Source organism: Eleutherodactylus coqui, chromosome 11 (genome assembly GCF_035609145.1).
Source record: "Eleutherodactylus coqui strain aEleCoq1 chromosome 11, aEleCoq1.hap1, whole genome shotgun sequence".
NCBI lineage: Eukaryota > Metazoa > Chordata > Amphibia > Anura > Eleutherodactylidae > Eleutherodactylus > Eleutherodactylus coqui.
The window spans coordinates 93866535-93885697 of NC_089847.1; the positions used below are offsets into that span (position 1 = coordinate 93866535).

Genomic DNA, 19163 nt, shown 5'->3' on the forward strand with positions numbered 1-19163 from the left:
CAGCCAGCGTGCAGCGGCATGGGCGTGTCCGCCCGTAGGGTGCCGCCCGCTCTCCTCCACCTTCCATATGAAACAGTGGGAGAGTCGGCTCCTCCCACTCTCCGCCCTTGGGCGGAGGCTTTAAGTTAAAAGGCTGGCAGTGACCTGAGCTCACTGCCAGTTATTGGTTCTGCTAGCCTCTAGTCAGGTCTGTTCCAGTCTGCCCTAGTTGCTTGTCAGTTAGTTAGTGGGTTAGCCAGGGCCGAGGCAAGTAGGCAGGGACAGTGGGGTGCGGGAAGTTCAGGGCACCCCACCTGGCGCTCGGGGGCAGAGTGCCGTAACAGGTCCTCCCAGGTCCTGTGCATCCAGCGCTCCGGAGGTGAATAGAGCCGCAGTAGCCCCTCCCCCTGGTAATCGCTGGCCGGCAGAGACTGATGGGCTGCAGCTGTGAGTGGTCACAGCTGCAGTCTATCAGTGGGGGGGCCGCGCGCCGTGGGAGTCTGCAGCCTGTAATTGGCTGCCGGCTCCAAGTGTAACAGCCCTCCCCTCTGCTCTTGCCGACCTGCGGCGCTGCCTCCCGTCTCTCTCCTCTCCCTTCTCAGCCATCATGCGGCCGACAGCACCGATCCCCTGGGCCCCCTCAGCTCAAGGGCCGGGTATATGCACTGAATGTGCATGTGCGTATGGCAGAGGGTGGCCCCGGGGCCCCCTGAGCGCAGGGGCCGGGTCGCCATGGCGACCCCAGCACCCCCTGACGCTACGCCTATGATGAAGGCCTCGGGTCGAATACCCACTGATCAGATACTTGGCTCCTAGGTGAGATAAGTACTTTTTGTGTGCCGTTTAATGAGGAATGTTAGTTTTATTTAACCATCTCAGCTCCCAAGCTTTAGAACACACCTCCACACCACTCTGTTCGGCAACTCACAAGTGGTGGCACAACTGTGACAGCCCTACCCAGGCAAAAAGGTACATAAACCATAACAAGTCTGCTGAGGCCCTGCCATTTGGTGCATTATACATCCTGTGTAACTCCTGCCCATTTACACGTTTTGTATGCAATCCAGCAAACCCTCATCATAGTGCATTAAGCTCTATAGCCAAGTTAGGGAATGGTTACATTTAGGGCTCATTCACACGGGAGTATACAGGTTTGGTCCATGAAATACACAGCGTTTTCACAGACCAAAAATTAACGTATTCAGACCTTCTTGTGTTTTATACGTGCATGAGAAGAAAAAAAAAGCATACCGCCTCTAAGTTGGATACAAGATGTGATGCGGGTGGGCATGGAGGCTCTAGTACCCTGTTGTACCGCCTCTAGCTTGTATGCAAGATGTGATACAGGCGGGCATAGAGGCTCTAGTACCCTGTTGTACCGCCTCTAGCTTGGATATAAGATGTGATATGGGCAAGCATGGAAGCTCTAGTACCCCGTTGTACCGCCTCTAGCTTGGATACAAGATGTGATACGGATGGGCATGGTGGCTCTAGTACCCTGTTGTACCGCCTCTAGCTTGGATACAAGATATGATCCGTGGGGGGGGGGGATGGAAGCTCTAGTACCCTGTTGTACCGCCTCTAGCTTGGATACAAGATATGATATGGGGGGCATAGAGGCTCTAGTACCCTGTTGTACCGCCTCTAGCTTGGATTGAAGATGTGATACAGGTGGGCATGGAAGCTCTAGTACCCTGTTATACTGCCTCTAGCTTGAATGTTAATTGTGATACGGGCGGGCATGGAGGCTCTAATACCCTGTTGTACCGCCTCTAGCTTGGATACAATATGTGATATGGGGGGCATAGAGACTCTAGTACCCTGTTGTACTGCCTCTAGCTTGGATTGAAGATGTGATACAGGTGGCCATGGAGGCTCAAGTACCCTGTTGTACCGCCTCTAGCTTGGATACAAGATATGATATGGGGGGCATAGAGGCTCTAGTACCCTGTTGTACCGCCTCTAAGTTGGTTACAAGTTGTGATATAGGCAGGAATGGAGGTTCTAGTACCCTGTTGTACCACCTCTAGCTTGGATACAATATGTGATACGGGTGGGCATGAAGGTTCTAGTACCCTATTGTACTACCTCTAGCTTGCGTACAAAATGTGATGCAGGAGTAGTGATGACAGCAGAAGATGAAATACTAATGACATGTGAAGGCTGGGAGTAGTAGTGACAGCAGAGGATGTAGTACTAATGATAGGTGGAAAATAAGAGTAGTAGTGACAGCCAGAGGTGTAACTATAGGGGGTGCAGAGGTAGTAATTAGAGATGAGCGAGCATACTCGCTAAAGACAATTGCTCAATCGAGCATTGACCTTAGCGAGTATCTACCCACTCGGAAGAAAAGGTTCGGCTGCCGGCGCGGGTGACAGGTGAGTTGCGGCAGTGAGCAGGGGGGAGCAGGGGGAGGAGAGGGAGAGAGAGATCTCCCGTCCGTTCCTCCCCGCTCTTCCCAGCCGCTCTCTGCCCGCCGCCGGCACCCGACTCTTTTCTTCCGAGCGGGCAGGTACTCGCTAAGGGCAATGCTCGATCGAGTAATTGCCCTTAGCGAGTATGCTCACTCATCTCTAGTAGTAATTGCTACCGGGTCCAGGAGACCAAAACACCAGTATTATAAATGGCACATGGTAGATGGGGGGCCCTGTTACAGATTTCACATCGGGGCCCAAGAGCTTCTAGTTGTGCCTCTGGTGACAGCAGAGGATGGAGTACTAATAGCAGGTGGAGGATGGGAGTAGTAGTGAAGACAGCAGAGGATGAAGTACTAATGACAGGGGGAGGATGGGAGTAGTAGTGATGACAGTAGAGGATGAAACTAATGACAGGTGGAGGATGGGAGTAGTAGTGAAGACAGCAGAGAATGGAGTACTAATGACAGGTGGAGGATGGGAGTAGTAGTGATGACAGTAGAGGATAAAGTACTAATAACCGGTGGAGAATGGGAGTAGTAGTGATGACAGCAGAGGATGAAGTACTAATGACAGGTGGAGGATGGGAGTCATGAGGAGTGACGGCCACGGGGGAGGAGTTCAACAAAAATTTTGAAAACGACCACACTGACAATCAGAGGGTCATTTCCCAGAACACTTATCGGTCATATCCCCTGAAATATAATCTAAATACTTTATTATTCAAAAAACAAAGACAACATTGAAAGATATTTAAAATAAAGGGGCAAATGGTGGTAGCAATGAGATGTGACCAGCAGTCACCAATTAGTATCATGTGTGTAATTGTGCATATACACACTAAGGGCTCCTGCACACGAGCGTATATCACAGCGGCCCGATATACGCTACCCATCTGTTGCATTGGTTTCCAATGTAGGAGTTCAGATGGGCGTATACCCGATGTATATAGACATCTGGCCGGCAAATATAGCTCATATGGTATGCATTCCTGCCAGACGTTTTTACGCCAGCCAGAAAAGTTAGTTCTGTAACGGCAGCCACTGCCATAGCCTCCTATGGGAGCCTATAACAGTTGCTGGAGAAGGGAGGTGGGAGGGAGTCTAGCAGTATCCCTTTGCTGGCTGCTCCCATAGGCTGGAGCAGAGAGGGGGAGGGACTAGCTCTGCTAAGTTCCCACCCCCTCCCCTTGTTGTAAGCCAGCAGGGGGCAGAAATGGGGCGGGAAGGGTGTTGGAGTTTAGCAGAGCTAAACTCCCAGCTGATGGTATCCCGGGGCTGCGGCGTATATGCACCGCAACCTAGGCCGTCAAAACGGGCGTTAAAACGGGAGTTGCAGACGTGCTTTGGTCAGGACTACATCTTGTTTACGTGATTTTCGGCCTAAAACATAGGCCTGGATGGTCAACTTCCAAAAACCTATGTAGAGATTAGAAACTCAGCACTACGAAAACCCTATTAAAATCTAACCCTTAGCCACCCTGACATGTTTTACCTTGCGGTCTCCTCAGGGGGTACAAATACTTCTCAGAGCTGAGGGTTTACTAGACAGTCTCTGATCTCCACAGCTTCAACTCCAAACTGATACATTAAAACAAACTATCAGGGCACAAGAGAGATTCCCATTCACAGACAGCAAGCAGAGATCTTACAGAGAATTGTTCACTGTTTAGTGATTAGAGGGTCTGTGCTAAGTTTGAAACTTCTCCCCTGATTGGTGGGGTCCCACTGATTACAAGGTGTTGGGTCCCCACAAATCAGTAGTCACCTTCACTGCTCGGACTGGAGGGACTTACCCATTAACCCCCGTTCCCCATTAAACAAAGACACCATACGACTATATGCTGGCATATTGTGGGTAGGCCACAGCCTTTATTTAACTGTATAAAACCTTTTAACGAATCCTCTATTTTTCTCCTTCCATGCCAAAAATAAAAATGTCCGATTCTAACGTCTTCCGTAAAACTGAGGCGTAAGAAGGCCCCTCTCGGCCTGAAAAAGCCCTTCCATTTCTTGCTGGCATGGAAGTCCTCAAATTCCGCCTAACCGGCTGTGACAACTTCCTGTAACATTAATTCCCCCCACCCCTTCTAATAATTCTTTTCATCCCCCCCCCTCAGCTCAGAGGGCGGGTGGGCGGGCGTCTTCACTCTTCTTCTCCCGGTCCAGAATGATCTTCCTCTTCCTTCTTCTTCCTCTAACCCTGCTAACTCCACCCCTACCCCTGGTCACTTCCTTTCTTCCTGACCCCTCCCCTCCAGTCCTCAGCATCTTCGCCAGTAAGCTTTGCTGCTATCTATCCCTTGTGGTCAGCTCTGGTCTCCGCTGTCTGTTTACAGGCAGCTGTGATATCCCGTAAACCTGCTGTAGCAGCCAATTACAGCGCTCAGCCATGATCACCAAGCACTGTCATTGGCTGCTGCAGCTTGTTTGTAGATGGGCTCAGCATGCAGAGTGATGTCACAGGGAGATCAGAGCCGGATGATAAACGGGGGACCCGGTGACAGGGGTTTCCTTAACTCAGACAACCCTTTTAAGCATAGCTTCTTTAATTGAACGGTCCCTTTCTTCTATGACATTCACGTTTTCCAGTCCTGTCATTAGTTTGGCTGATTGCTGGGACTTGTAGTATTATCTTTGTAGACTGAACCATTAACAAATGTAGTCCACACTTCCTACAAACAAATTGAATGCGCAAGTTCATGTACACCATGGCTGAAACAATACAAGCAGCTGCAGCACTACTGCAAGCACTCAATATCTGAAGTTACATGACATTATTGTTGTATTTACTGACACATAATCTTGTGAGGTTCTTAGCACACATTTTGATCAAAACATGTGAGCCCATCTGCCACGTCAAGGCGACCTCTTGTAGATGGGACCCTACACTACACTAACCTCTCTTTAGGCCTGTTGGGCTAATCCCTGTAAGTTCTCCCTGTGGCAAGGGAAAACCTAGGAGAAGCGACAAGTGGATGCCTGCAGGGGGCGCTAGAATTTATGAGGAATCCATTACAATATTCTGATATATTTGGTAAATTGTAGTGTGACTGATACTTGGGGTCGGAATTGCAAGACCTTTTCCCATCATTGTAGCTGTCTGAGGGCTTGTTTTGTGCAGGGCAATTTTTATTTTTTTAATTAGTGGACCATATGATGTACTGAAAAACTTACTGAAGATTTCTAAGTGGCGTTAAATAGAAAAAAAGCAATAATATTATTTTTCAAGTGTGTTTTTTACACAGGTTGCATAAAAATGAGATGATAACTTTATTTTGTGGGTCGGTATGATTGTGATACCAAATTTAAGTAGCTTTTTGTTGGGCGACTTTTGAAAAAATGAAATATCTTCTTAAAAAACTAATTATTTTCTGCCGCCATGAGTTTTTTATTTTCCCGTTGATGCAGCTGGGTGAAGGCTCGTTTATTGTGGATAACTGACGGTTTCTATTTCTACTGTTTGGGGTACATATAACTTTTTGATCGCTTTTTATTACACTTTTTTCTTGGAGATGGGGTGAACAAAAAAGTGGAATTCTAGTGTTTTTCACCATGCAGGCAAAAAAACTACACTATTTTAATAGATCAGACTTTTATAGGCGTGGCAATACTAAAAATAGTTTTTTTAATTAATATTATAAAGGGTTTTTTAAAAACTTTTAATATTTAGTATTTAAAAAAAACTTTTTCAACTGATTTTGAATCTTTTTTTAGGCTCCTAAGGAGACTTAAACTTGTGAGCGTTTGATCACTTAAACAATAAGACATCCAAATGGAATGCTGCAATCTTATTACTGGGAGGGGAGGGGCATTCAGGCAATGTAAATGTCGATTGGACCATTTAAATGACGCTGTCAGAATTAAATAGTTAACAACAGCGATTAGAGTTATCTCCAATCAGGGTTGTTGTGGCTGGGTGTGAGATGTTATAGACAGCTGACACCCTCAATATATGGAGCAGGCTCCGCTCCCGAGCCCACTCCATACAAACCTTGCACACAACTGCCAAACATGTACAGTGTATGTTGCCAGGATGTTTAAAAAAAAAAAAAAAATCCGGCCTCCTCCACCCCTTAATAGCCGGCCATCACTCACCTCATTTCCCCATCGCTCATTACAATACTGTGATGGACGGGAGGAAATGCAATTACCAGTAAATGTGAAATAATCATAGACGTGCTACGATGTCATTCACTAGAAAAAAAAATCCGGCCTCCTTCCACCCCTTAATAGCCGGCCATCGTGCACCAATGCGTTTCCCCTTCACCCGTGGCAGCACCATCAGCTGCTGCTGTCATTGGTTCAGGGAAATCATCTACTGGTAAGAAAAAAACGGTATTTTTAAGGTCTTTAGTATAGTGCACATGTCTATGATTCTACATGGCGCAGATGTTGTGGCGCCGGTACTTACCGCCAGCTGGGTGGTACTGCTGGCACACTCCTAAGGGGTCCCACGGTGTCTTCTCCTGATGTACTCATGGGGGGTTCAGGAGGACCGCTCGCTCTGGTGGTTGTAAAGCCGGAGTCCAAGAGGGTCTTCAAGTTGGAGAATGAAAACCCTCTGAACATGGCCTGGTCTTTAGCTGATGGGCGGAAGTCCTTGGCCTCTGCTGCTTCCACGGCGTCCAGGTGGAATGGCTGAAGATGTTGAGGTTTAGATGACTGCAAGAAAAGAAAATACTATTCTGATTATGGTGAGAAGGGTTTTCCCATGTAAGACAAACTACGGACCTGTTTGCTGACTGCATTCGAATCAGTGGGATTGAGCTGCAATACCAGGCATAACCACTAAACGATATATGACGCTGTGCCTGATATACAAGGAAAATGCTGCAGCGCTCACTTTTCACTGTTCTAATATTGATGACCTATCCTAAGAATAAGTCATCAATATTTAAAGTTTGGGGTTTTCCAGTTGTGAACTATTGATGGTCCATCCTCTAGATAGGCAATCAGTAGTAGATCAGGGAGGGAGTCCCTCACCATCCAGGATCTAGTACAATTCTGCTCATTTACTTACCTCAGGGATGTGCGGTGGGGGGGGCACTCTAAGGGATTCCAGAGTCCCAGTCGATCAGCTGGAAGAACAGGTGCTTTCGGATGTTTCTGTTGACTCCGAGACGCTTGGCCGGGTTCTTTTTGAGGAGCTGAAATGAGAAATGTCACTGTTATTACTGACTATAATTACAAGAATCTGACTAGAAAAGGCAATAAAAGCATCACAAATTATTACAACATTAGAACTCAAAGAAATAAAAGTAACACTATTACCTGTAAGATGATGTTCTTCGCTCCGGAGGTGGACTCATTAAAGAGTTTTGGTTTATACTCAGGCTCGCCAGTAATCATTTTATTCATGATGACTCCAAATGAAAACCAATCGACGGCGGCGTTGTATTCCTCTCCGGCGTCCATCTGCCATAAACAGTAAACAGTAAGTTGGGAAATAAGTTTTACATCATTACATGGGATCTGGGCTCTGCACTAGGCGAGCGCTGAGACCGCAGTCCTCTATACCATCCCTGGACTGCTGTCTCCAGGATCCATGACCCAAGAACATTAATACACTTATGGCAAAAAATAGTATAAAGTCTATTCCTCTCACCTCAGGAGCAATATAGCCTTCGGTCCCAGCATGATCGGTGGCCGTTCGATCTCCGTGCATGTTCTCCAAGGCGAGACCGAAATCTGTGATCTTCACATGGCCTGTCTCAGCCACCAGGATGTTCTCGGGCTTCAGATCTCTGTGGATGATCCCCTTGGCGTGGAGGTGCTGGATGCCGCACACCATCTCTGCAGCGTAGAATCTGGTGCTGTTGACATCGAGCCGTCCCTTCGACTGCAGGAGTTGGTCCAGGTCCCCGCAGCTCAGATACTCCAGTCCGAGTAGAACGTGCGTCTGTAATGTAGAAGAGACATATGAGAAGGTACAGGTCCATACAATGGAAGAATCTGTCTCAAAATGGCCGCTAGATACAAAATGGAGCATTATAAGATGTAAATAAGCTTGTGTGTAGTGAAACAATAATTAAAGCAGAAATAACTTGCAGAGCATGGCATTCGGTGCAATGTCTAATGATTTGTTTTTTTTCTATTCATCCGAGAACATTTGCCTGGTACAGTCGCTATCAGAAGAGACTCCCCCACTCCTGAGCTATGGGAAAAGAGCAAATCGTGCTGATAAGACGCTGCGATCATCCAAACTCCAAGGGAGGACGGGATAACGTCCGGGAGGAGTAATCATTTGAAGGACATTTCACATATTTATTCTCACTGCGCTGATTGTTGAACAAAGCACAATTCTTGATGTTTTTTCTAACCCAATGAAATTAACCCCATGACTAATGATGACGTATTCCTTTCCTGTATTTAGAACTATACTCAGTCAATAAACGCTCAGAGTATGTACGCCTTAAGCAGAGTGAGCTATATACTTGCCGTGGCTCTCTCTCCGTATCTGAGGAGAACTAGAAACCGAGTCTTGTGTGGTTCTTGGCTTCCGTGCTGCAGCGGATACGAATTGATTTGGAACCCAAGACTTGAAAGGTTAATGTGACCTAGCGGTCCTTAACACATATAAGGAGGTTGGTTAGTATGACGTTATATTACAAAGTCCACATCTACGGGGCACATAGCGGTGGAGTTTGCAGATGTGCGATAACAACTATACCTTGGTCTGAAATGCAAATTCTGCATGGACGAGGAAGGGACTCCCAATCGTAAGCTGCAGAACACGGTGCTCCACCATCACATCCGCCATCTCCACTTCCGCTAGCAGGGCTTTCTTCCTGATGACCTTCACTGCGAATTGCTGGCAGGTAGCGGTGTCCTCTGCCAGCACGACTTCCCCGTAGGCTCCCCGGCCGAGTACATGTTGGAACCGCAGTCTCTCTCGGATGGTCGTAGAGGTGGTGCTTCCTGAGCCAGTTGGCCAAACACCGCTGGGTCCTCCTAACAGGGAGCAGAATAGTAGAAGTGATGATGTTTGTAATATCTGCTGCACAATATTCACACTGATGGGAATAATGTACATGTGTAATGTATATGTGGTGTAGATATTTTCGAATATACATACAGAAACAGTAAATACTACCTTAAGGGCTGCTTCACATGAGCGTATACGCAAAAGCTCTCTCCAATGCAACGTATTTGCACATAACAAGGTTGTTGAGGTTGATTTGCAGTCATGCCTAGTACTGTACTTTTTGTGCACACGGGGCCAGGTCACGTGACACCCCCTTCCATGGATTAAAAGGCTATTTATCCTAATGAAGTCCAGATGTGTTTTTTAGCAGTTTTGCGCAGTGTTTTACGCATTCCCCTGGCATATTTGTGCACCTATGACTTTAGACTTCTATGACTTGAAACTTAATGCAGATCAATCCCTGCGGACGCTGTAACCAGTGTTCTTCATGCAGAATCCCTTTTCTCCCTTTTTCCTTGGGCTATCTGATAACACATTTATATCATAGTGTACCCTTAGAAGTCCAAGTTGTTGCATATTTTTTCCTATCCATAAACATCCTTATTCAGGATCGCTGATCCTCTTGGCCACAATCGGCCTTCAGGGATTCCTGTCTAGTTGTGTAAATGTGGTATCCTGGTCTTGGGTTCCAAATTAATTCTGTATTTTTGTCTGTCAATCACTTTCACGTTCATTCCAGTATCTACTTGGTCTGACGTGGATTATGTGTGTTCAAGTGCCCTGGTTTTTAATAGTATGTCAATAAAGTTTGGTTTTAGACATCTAATATAGGGGACATTATTGCAACTGGGGCTAATACAGGGGACACTATTACTACTGAGGCCACTGTGGGGGTCACTATTGGTACTGGTGCCACTGTGGAGCTTACTGTTACTACTGGGGCTAATATAGGGGTCACTATTACTACTGAAGCCACTATAGAAGTCACTATTACTACTGGATAAAAAAAGTCAATTATAAAAACCCTGCGCTGGTGGGACAGCCTAATAACAATATTCAGCAGTCACTGGTGACCCTCATATCCAAATGAGAAGAGAAGAATAATGTGTGTATAAATAAAGTTGATTGAAGCGCACCCCCATGTAAGGGAAGGCGTTATTGTTAATTTAACACTGTAGTGACCCCACAGCTGCATTGAGCGCATAGGCGTGGCGTCACGGGTTGCTGGGGTCGCCATGGTGACCCGGCCTCTGCACTCAGGGGGCCCAGAGGCTGCCCTACGCCATACCTACATGCACATTCAGTGCATTAATGGGTGGCCGTTTTGTGTGCAGCATGATTCCAATCAGGCTGCATGCAGAACGGCCAGCCCAAGTGTAGCCCGGCAGAGCAGGGGGGAGGAGGAGGAGGGAGGAAGCCACATAGGCTGGCAGGGCACAATGATCATGTGCTGCCCCCTGCTTCCTGCTGAACGTGGAGTTGCAGCGTCGGGGTAAGTCAGTCCCTATCTGTCCCTATCTGTCCCTATCTGTCCCTATCTGTCCCTATCTGTCCCTATCTGTCCCTATCTGTCCCTATCTGTCCCTATCTGTCCCTATCTGTCCCTATCTGTCCCTATCTGTCCCTATCTGTCCCTATCTGTCCCTATCTGTCCCTATCTGTCCCTATCTGTCCCTATCTGTCCCTATCTGTCCCTATCTGTCCCTATCTGTCCCTATCTGTCCCTATCTGTCCCTATCTGTCCCTATCTGTCCCTATCTGTCCCTATCTGTCCCTATCTGTCCCTATCTGTCCCTATCTGTCCCTATCTGTCCCTATCTGTCCCTATCTGTCCCTATCTGTCCCTATCTGTCCCTATCTGTCCCTATCTGTCCCTATCTGTCCCTATCTGTCCCTATCTGTCCCTATCTGTCCCTATCTGTCCCTATCTGTCCCTATCTGTCCCTATCTGTCCCTATCTGTCCCTATCTGTCCCTATCTGTCCCTATCTGTCCCTATCTGTCCCTATCTGTCCCTATCTGTCCCTATCTGTCCCTATCTGTCCCTATCTGTCCCTATCTGTCCCTATCTGTCCCTATCTGTCCCTATCTGTCCCTATCTGTCCCTATCTGTCCCTATCTGTCCCTATCTGTCCCTATCTGTCCCTATCTGTCCCTATCTGTCCCTATCTGTCCCTATCTGTCCCTATCTGTCCCTATCTGTCCCTATCTGTCCCTATCTGTCCCTATCTGTCCCTATCTGTCCCTATCTGTCCCTATCTGTCCCTATCTGTCCCTATCTGTCCCTATCTGTCCCTATCTGTCCCTATCTGTCCCTATCTGTCCCTATCTGTCCCTATCTGTCCCTATCTGTCCCTATCTGTCCCTATCTGTCCCTATCTGTCCCTATCTGTCCCTATCTGTCCCTATCTGTCCCTATCTGTCCCTATCTGTCCCTATCTGTCCCTATCTGTCCCTATCTGTCCCTATCTGTCCCTATCTGTCCCTATCTGTCCCTATCTGTCCCTATCTGTCCCTATCTGTCCCTATCTGTCCCTATCTGTCCCTATCTGTCCCTATCTGTCCCTATCTGTCCCTATCTGTCCCTATCTGTCCCTATCTGTCCCTATCTGTCCCTATCTGTCCCTATCTGTCCCTATCTGTCCCTATCTGTCCCTATCTGTCCCTATCTGTCCCTATCTGTCCCTATCTGTCCCTATCTGTCCCTATCTGTCCCTATCTGTCCCTATCTGTCCCTATCTGTCCCTATCTGTCCCTATCTGTCCCTATCTGTCCCTATCTGTCCCTATCTGTCCCTATCTGTCCCTATCTGTCCCTATCTGTCCCTATCTGTCCCTATCTGTCCCTATCTGTCCCTATCTGTCCCTATCTGTCCCTATCTGTCCCTATCTGTCCCTATCTGTCCCTATCTGTCCCTATCTGTCCCTATCTGTCCCTATCTGTCCCTATCTGTCCCTATCTGTCCCTATCTGTCCCTATCTGTCCCTATCTGTCCCTATCTGTCCCTATCTGTCCCTATCTGTCCCTATCTGTCCCTATCTGTCCCTATCTGTCCCTATCTGTCCCTATCTGTCCCTATCTGTCCCTATCTGTCCCTATCTGTCCCTATCTGTCCCTATCTGTCCCTATCTGTCCCTATCTGTCCCTATCTGTCCCTATCTGTCCCTATCTGTCCCTATCTGTCCCTATCTGTCCCTATCTGTCCCTATCTGTCCCTATCTGTCCCTATCTGTCCCTATCTGTCCCTATCTGTCCCTATCTGTCCCTATCTGTCCCTATCTGTCCCTATCTGTCCCTATCTGTCCCTATCTGTCCCTATCTGTCCCTATCTGTCCCTATCTGTCCCTATCTGTCCCTATCTGTCCCTATCTGTCCCTATCTGTCCCTATCTGTCCCTATCTGTCCCTATCTGTCCCTATCTGTCCCTATCTGTCCCTATCTGTCCCTATCTGTCCCTATCTGTCCCTATCTGTCCCTATCTGTCCCTATCTGTCCCTATCTGTCCCTATCTGTCCCTATCTGTCCCTATCTGTCCCTATCTGTCCCTATCTGTCCCTATCTGTCCCTATCTGTCCCTATCTGTCCCTATCTGTCCCTATCTGTCCCTATCTGTCCCTATCTGTCCCTATCTGTCCCTATCTGTCCCTATCTGTCCCTATCTGTCCCTATCTGTCCCTATCTGTCCCTATCTGTCCCTATCTGTCCCTATCTGTCCCTATCTGTCCCTATCTGTCCCTATCTGTCCCTATCTGTCCCTATCTGTCCCTATCTGTCCCTATCTGTCCCTATCTGTCCCTATCTGTCCCTATCTGTCCCTATCTGTCCCTATCTGTCCCTATCTGTCCCTATCTGTCCCTATCTGTCCCTATCTGTCCCTATCTGTCCCTATCTGTCCCTATCTGTCCCTATCTGTCCCTATCTGTCCCTATCTGTCCCTATCTGTCCCTATCTGTCCCTATCTGTCCCTATCTGTCCCTATCTGTCCCTATCTGTCCCTATCTGTCCCTATCTGTCCCTATCTGTCCCTATCTGTCCCTATCTGTCCCTATCTGTCCCTATCTGTCCCTATCTGTCCCTATCTGTCCCTATCTGTCCCTATCTGTCCCTATCTGTCCCTATCTGTCCCTATCTGTCCCTATCTGTCCCTATCTGTCCCTATCTGTCCCTATCTGTCCCTATCTGTCCCTATCTGTCCCTATCTGTCCCTATCTGTCCCTATCTGTCCCTATCTGTCCCTATCTGTCCCTATCTGTCCCTATCTGTCCCTATCTGTCCCTATCTGTCCCTATCTGTCCCTATCTGTCCCTATCTGTCCCTATCTGTCCCTATCTGTCCCTATCTGTCCCTATCTGTCCCTATCTGTCCCTATCTGTCCCTATCTGTCCCTATCTGTCCCTATCTGTCCCTATCTGTCCCTATCTGTCCCTATCTGTCCCTATCTGTCCCTATCTGTCCCTATCTGTCCCTATCTGTCCCTATCTGTCCCTATCTGTCCCTATCTGTCCCTATCTGTCCCTATCTGTCCCTATCTGTCCCTATCTGTCCCTATCTGTCCCTATCTGTCCCTATCTGTCCCTATCTGTCCCTATCTGTCCCTATCTGTCCCTATCTGTCCCTATCTGTCCCTATCTGTCCCTATCTGTCCCTATCTGTCCCTATCTGTCCCTATCTGTCCCTATCTGTCCCTATCTGTCCCTATCTGTCCCTATCTGTCCCTATCTGTCCCTATCTGTCCCTATCTGTCCCTATCTGTCCCTATCTGTCCCTATCTGTCCCTATCTGTCCCTATCTGTCCCTATCTGTCCCTATCTGTCCCTATCTGTCCCTATCTGTCCCTATCTGTCCCTATCTGTCCCTATCTGTCCCTATCTGTCCCTATCTGTCCCTATCTGTCCCTATCTGTCCCTATCTGTCCCTATCTGTCCCTATCTGTCCCTATCTGTCCCTATCTGTCCCTATCTGTCCCTATCTGTCCCTATCTGTCCCTATCTGTCCCTATCTGTCCCTATCTGTCCCTATCTGTCCCTATCTGTCCCTATCTGTCCCTATCTGTCCCTATCTGTCCCTATCTGTCCCTATCTGTCCCTATCTGTCCCTATCTGTCCCTATCTGTCCCTATCTGTCCCTATCTGTCCCTATCTGTCCCTATCTGTCCCTATCTGTCCCTATCTGTCCCTATCTGTCCCTATCTGTCCCTATCTGTCCCTATCTGTCCCTATCTGTCCCTATCTGTCCCTATCTGTCCCTATCTGTCCCTATCTGTCCCTATCTGTCCCTATCTGTCCCTATCTGTCCCTATCTGTCCCTATCTGTCCCTATCTGTCCCTATCTGTCCCTATCTGTCCCTATCTGTCCCTATCTGTCCCTATCTGTCCCTATCTGTCCCTATCTGTCCCTATCTGTCCCTATCTGTCCCTATCTGTCCCTATCTGTCCCTATCTGTCCCTATCTGTCCCTATCTGTCCCTATCTGTCCCTATCTGTCCCTATCTGTCCCTATCTGTCCCTATCTGTCCCTATCTGTCCCTATCTGTCCCTATCTGTCCCTATCTGTCCCTATCTGTCCCTATCTGTCCCTATCTGTCCCTATCTGTCCCTATCTGTCCCTATCTGTCCCTATCTGTCCCTATCTGTCCCTATCTGTCCCTATCTGTCCCTATCTGTCCCTATCTGTCCCTATCTGTCCCTATCTGTCCCTATCTGTCCCTATCTGTCCCTATCTGTCCCTATCTGTCCCTATCTGTCCCTATCTGTCCCTATCTGTCCCTATCTGTCCCTATCTGTCCCTATCTGTCCCTATCTGTCCCTATCTGTCCCTATCTGTCCCTATCTGTCCCTATCTGTCCCTATCTGTCCCTATCTGTCCCTATCTGTCCCTATCTGTCCCTATCTGTCCCTATCTGTCCCTATCTGTCCCTATCTGTCCCTATCTGTCCCTATCTGTCCCTATCTGTCCCTATCTGTCCCTATCTGTCCCTATCTGTCCCTATCTGTCCCTATCTGTCCCTATCTGTCCCTATCTGTCCCTATCTGTCCCTATCTGTCCCTATCTGTCCCTATCTGTCCCTATCTGTCCCTATCTGTCCCTATCTGTCCCTATCTGTCCCTATCTGTCCCTATCTGTCCCTATCTGTCCCTATCTGTCCCTATCTGTCCCTATCTGTCCCTATCTGTCCCTATCTGTCCCTATCTGTCCCTATCTGTCCCTATCTGTCCCTATCTGTCCCTATCTGTCCCTATCTGTCCCTATCTGTCCCTATCTGTCCCTATCTGTCCCTATCTGTCCCTATCTGTCCCTATCTGTCCCTATCTGTCCCTATCTGTCCCTATCTGTCCCTATCTGTCCCTATCTGTCCCTATCTGTCCCTATCTGTCCCTATCTGTCCCTATCTGTCCCTATCTGTCCCTATCTGTCCCTATCTGTCCCTATCTGTCCCTATCTGTCCCTATCTGTCCCTATCTGTCCCTATCTGTCCCTATCTGTCCCTATCTGTCCCTATCTGTCCCTATCTGTCCCTATCTGTCCCTATCTGTCCCTATCTGTCCCTATCTGTCCCTATCTGTCCCTATCTGTCCCTATCTGTCCCTATCTGTCCCTATCTGTCCCTATCTGTCCCTATCTGTCCCTATCTGTCCCTATCTGTCCCTATCTGTCCCTATCTGTCCCTATCTGTCCCTATCTGTCCCTATCTGTCCCTATCTGTCCCTATCTGTCCCTATCTGTCCCTATCTGTCCCTATCTGTCCCTATCTGTCCCTATCTGTCCCTATCTGTCCCTATCTGTCCCTATCTGTCCCTATCTGTCCCTATCTGTCCCTATCTGTCCCTATCTGTCCCTATCTGTCCCTATCTGTCCCTATCTGTCCCTATCTGTCCCTATCTGTCCCTATCTGTCCCTATCTGTCCCTATCTGTCCCTATCTGTCCCTATCTGTCCCTATCTGTCCCTATCTGTCCCTATCTGTCCCTATCTGTCCCTATCTGTCCCTATCTGTCCCTATCTGTCCCTATCTGTCCCTATCTGTCCCTATCTGTCCCTATCTGTCCCTATCTGTCCCTATCTGTCCCTATCTGTCCCTATCTGTCCCTATCTGTCCCTATCTGTCCCTATCTGTCCCTATCTGTCCCTATCTGTCCCTATCTGTCCCTATCTGTCCCTATCTGTCCCTATCTGTCCCTATCTGTCCCTATCTGTCCCTATCTGTCCCTATCTGTCCCTATCTGTCCCTATCTGTCCCTATCTGTCCCTATCTGTCCCTATCTGTCCCTATCTGTCCCTATCTGTCCCTATCTGTCCCTATCTGTCCCTATCTGTCCCTATCTGTCCCTATCTGTCCCTATCTGTCCCTATCTGTCCCTATCTGTCCCTATCTGTCCCTATCTGTCCCTATCTGTCCCTATCTGTCCCTATCTGTCCCTATCTGTCCCTATCTGTCCCTATCTGTCCCTATCTGTCCCTATCTGTCCCTATCTGTCCCTATCTGTCCCTATCTGTCCCTATCTGTCCCTATCTGTCCCTATCTGTCCCTATCTGTCCCTATCTGTCCCTATCTGTCCCTATCTGTCCCTATCTGTCCCTATCTGTCCCTATCTGTCCCTATCTGTCCCTATCTGTCCCTATCTGTCCCTATCTGTCCCTATCTGTCCCTATCTGTCCCTATCTGTCCCTATCTGTCCCTATCTGTCCCTATCTGTCCCTATCTGTCCCTATCTGTCCCTATCTGTCCCTATCTGTCCCTATCTGTCCCTATCTGTCCCTATCTGTCCCTATCTGTCCCTATCTGTCCCTATCTGTCCCTATCTGTCCCTATCTGTCCCTATCTGTCCCTATCTGTCCCTATCTGTCCCTATCTGTCCCTATCTGTCCCTATCTGTCCCTATCTGTCCCTATCTGTCCCTATCTGTCCCTATCTGTCCCTATCTGTCCCTATCTGTCCCTATCTGTCCCTATCTGTCCCTATCTGTCCCTATCTGTCCCTATCTGTCCCTATCTGTCCCTATCTGTCCCTATCTGTCCCTATCTGTCCCTATCTGTCCCTATCTGTCCCTATCTGTCCCTATCTGTCCCTATCTGTCCCTATCTGTCCCTATCTGTCCCTATCTGTCCCTATCTGTCCCTATCTGTCCCTATCTGTCCCTATCTGTCCCTATCTGTCCCTATCTGTCCCTATCTGTCCCTATCTGTCCCTATCTGTCCCTATCTGTCCCTATCTGTCCCTATCTGTCCCTATCTGTCCCTATCTGTCCCTATCTGTCCCTATCTGTCCCTATCTGTCCCTATCTGTCCCTATCTGTCCCTATCTGTCCCTATCTGTCCCTATCTGTCCCTATCTGTCCCTATCTGTCCCTATCTGTCCCTATCTGTCCCTATCTGTCCCTATCTGTCCCTATCTGTCCCTATCTGTCCCTATCTGTCCCTATCTGTCCCTATCTGTCCCTATCTGTCCCTATCTGTCCCTATCTGTCCCTATCTGTCCCTATCTGTCCCTATCTGTCCCTATCTGTCCCTATCTGTCCCTATCTGTCCCTATCTGTCCCTATCTGTCCCTATCTGTCCCTATCTGTCCCTATCTGTCCCTATCTGTCCCTATCTGTCCCTATCTGTCCCTATCTGTCCCTATCTGTCCCTATCTGTCCCTATCTGTCCCTATCTGTCCCTATCTGTCCCTATCTGTCCCTATCTGTCCCTATCTGTCCCTATCTGTCCCTATCTGTCCCTATCTGTCCCTATCTGTCCCTATCTGTCCCTATCTGTCCCTATCTGTCCCTATCTGTCCCTATCTGTCCCTATCTGTCCCTATCTGTCCCTATCTGTCCCTATCTGTCCCTATCTGTCCCTATCTGTCCCTATCTGTCCCTATCTGTCCCTATCTGTCCCTATCTGTCCCTATCTGTCCCTATCTGTCCCTATCTGTCCCTATCTGTCCCTATCTGTCCCTATCTGTCCCTATCTGTCCCTATCTGTCCCTATCTGTCCCTATCTGTCCCTATCTGTCCCTATCTGTCCCTATCTGTCCCTATCTGTCCCTATCTGTCCCTATCTGTCCCTATCTGTCCCTATCTGTCCCTATCTGTCCCTATCTGTCCCTATCTGTCCCTATCTGTCCCTATCTGTCCCTATCTGTCCCTATCTGTCCCTATCTGTCCCTATCTGTCCCTATCTGTCCCTATCTGTCCCTATCTGTCCCTATCTGTCCCTATCTGTCCCTATCTGTCCCTATCTGTCCCTATCTGTCCCTATCTGTCCCTATCTGTCCCTATCTGTCCCTATCTGTCCCTATCTGTCCCTATCTGTCCCTATCTGTCCCTATCTGTCCCTATCTGTCCCTATCTGTCCCTATCTGTCCCTATCTGTCCCTATCTGTCCCTATCTGTCCCTATCTGTCCCTATCTGTCCCTATCTGTCCCTATCTGTCCCTATCTGTCCCTATCTGTCCCTATCTGTCCCTATCTGTCCCTATCTGTCCCTATCTGTCCCTATCTGTCCCTATCTGTCCCTATCTGTCCCTATCTGTCCCTATCTGTCCCTATCTGTCCCTATCTGTCCCTATCTGTCCCTATCTGTCCCTATCTGTCCCTATCTGTCCCTATCTGTCCCTATCTGTCCCTATCTGTCCCTATCTGTCCCTATCTGTCCCTATCTGTCCCTATCTGTCCCTATCTGTCCCTATCTGTCCCTATCTGTCCCTATCTGTCCCTATCTGTCCCTATCTGTCCCTATCTGTCCCTATCTGTCCCTATCTGTCCCTATCTGTCCCTATCTGTCCCTATCTGTCCCTATCTGTCCCTATCTGTCCCTATCTGTCCCTATCTGTCCCTATCTGTCCCTATCTGTCCCTATCTGTC

At 48.3% G+C, this 19163-nt stretch overlaps 1 long non-coding RNA gene across 1 annotated transcript; it reads left to right on the top strand.

Annotated features, from left to right (window-relative positions):
- Positions 1 to 898: 898 nt before the first annotated feature.
- On the top strand, positions 899 to 8869 carry LOC136582817 (uncharacterized). The gene is made up of 2 exons (XR_010787229.1): positions 899 to 948; positions 8500 to 8869. It is a non-coding gene; the product is annotated as an uncharacterized lncRNA (long non-coding RNA).
- Positions 8870 to 19163: the final 10294 nt, after the last annotated feature.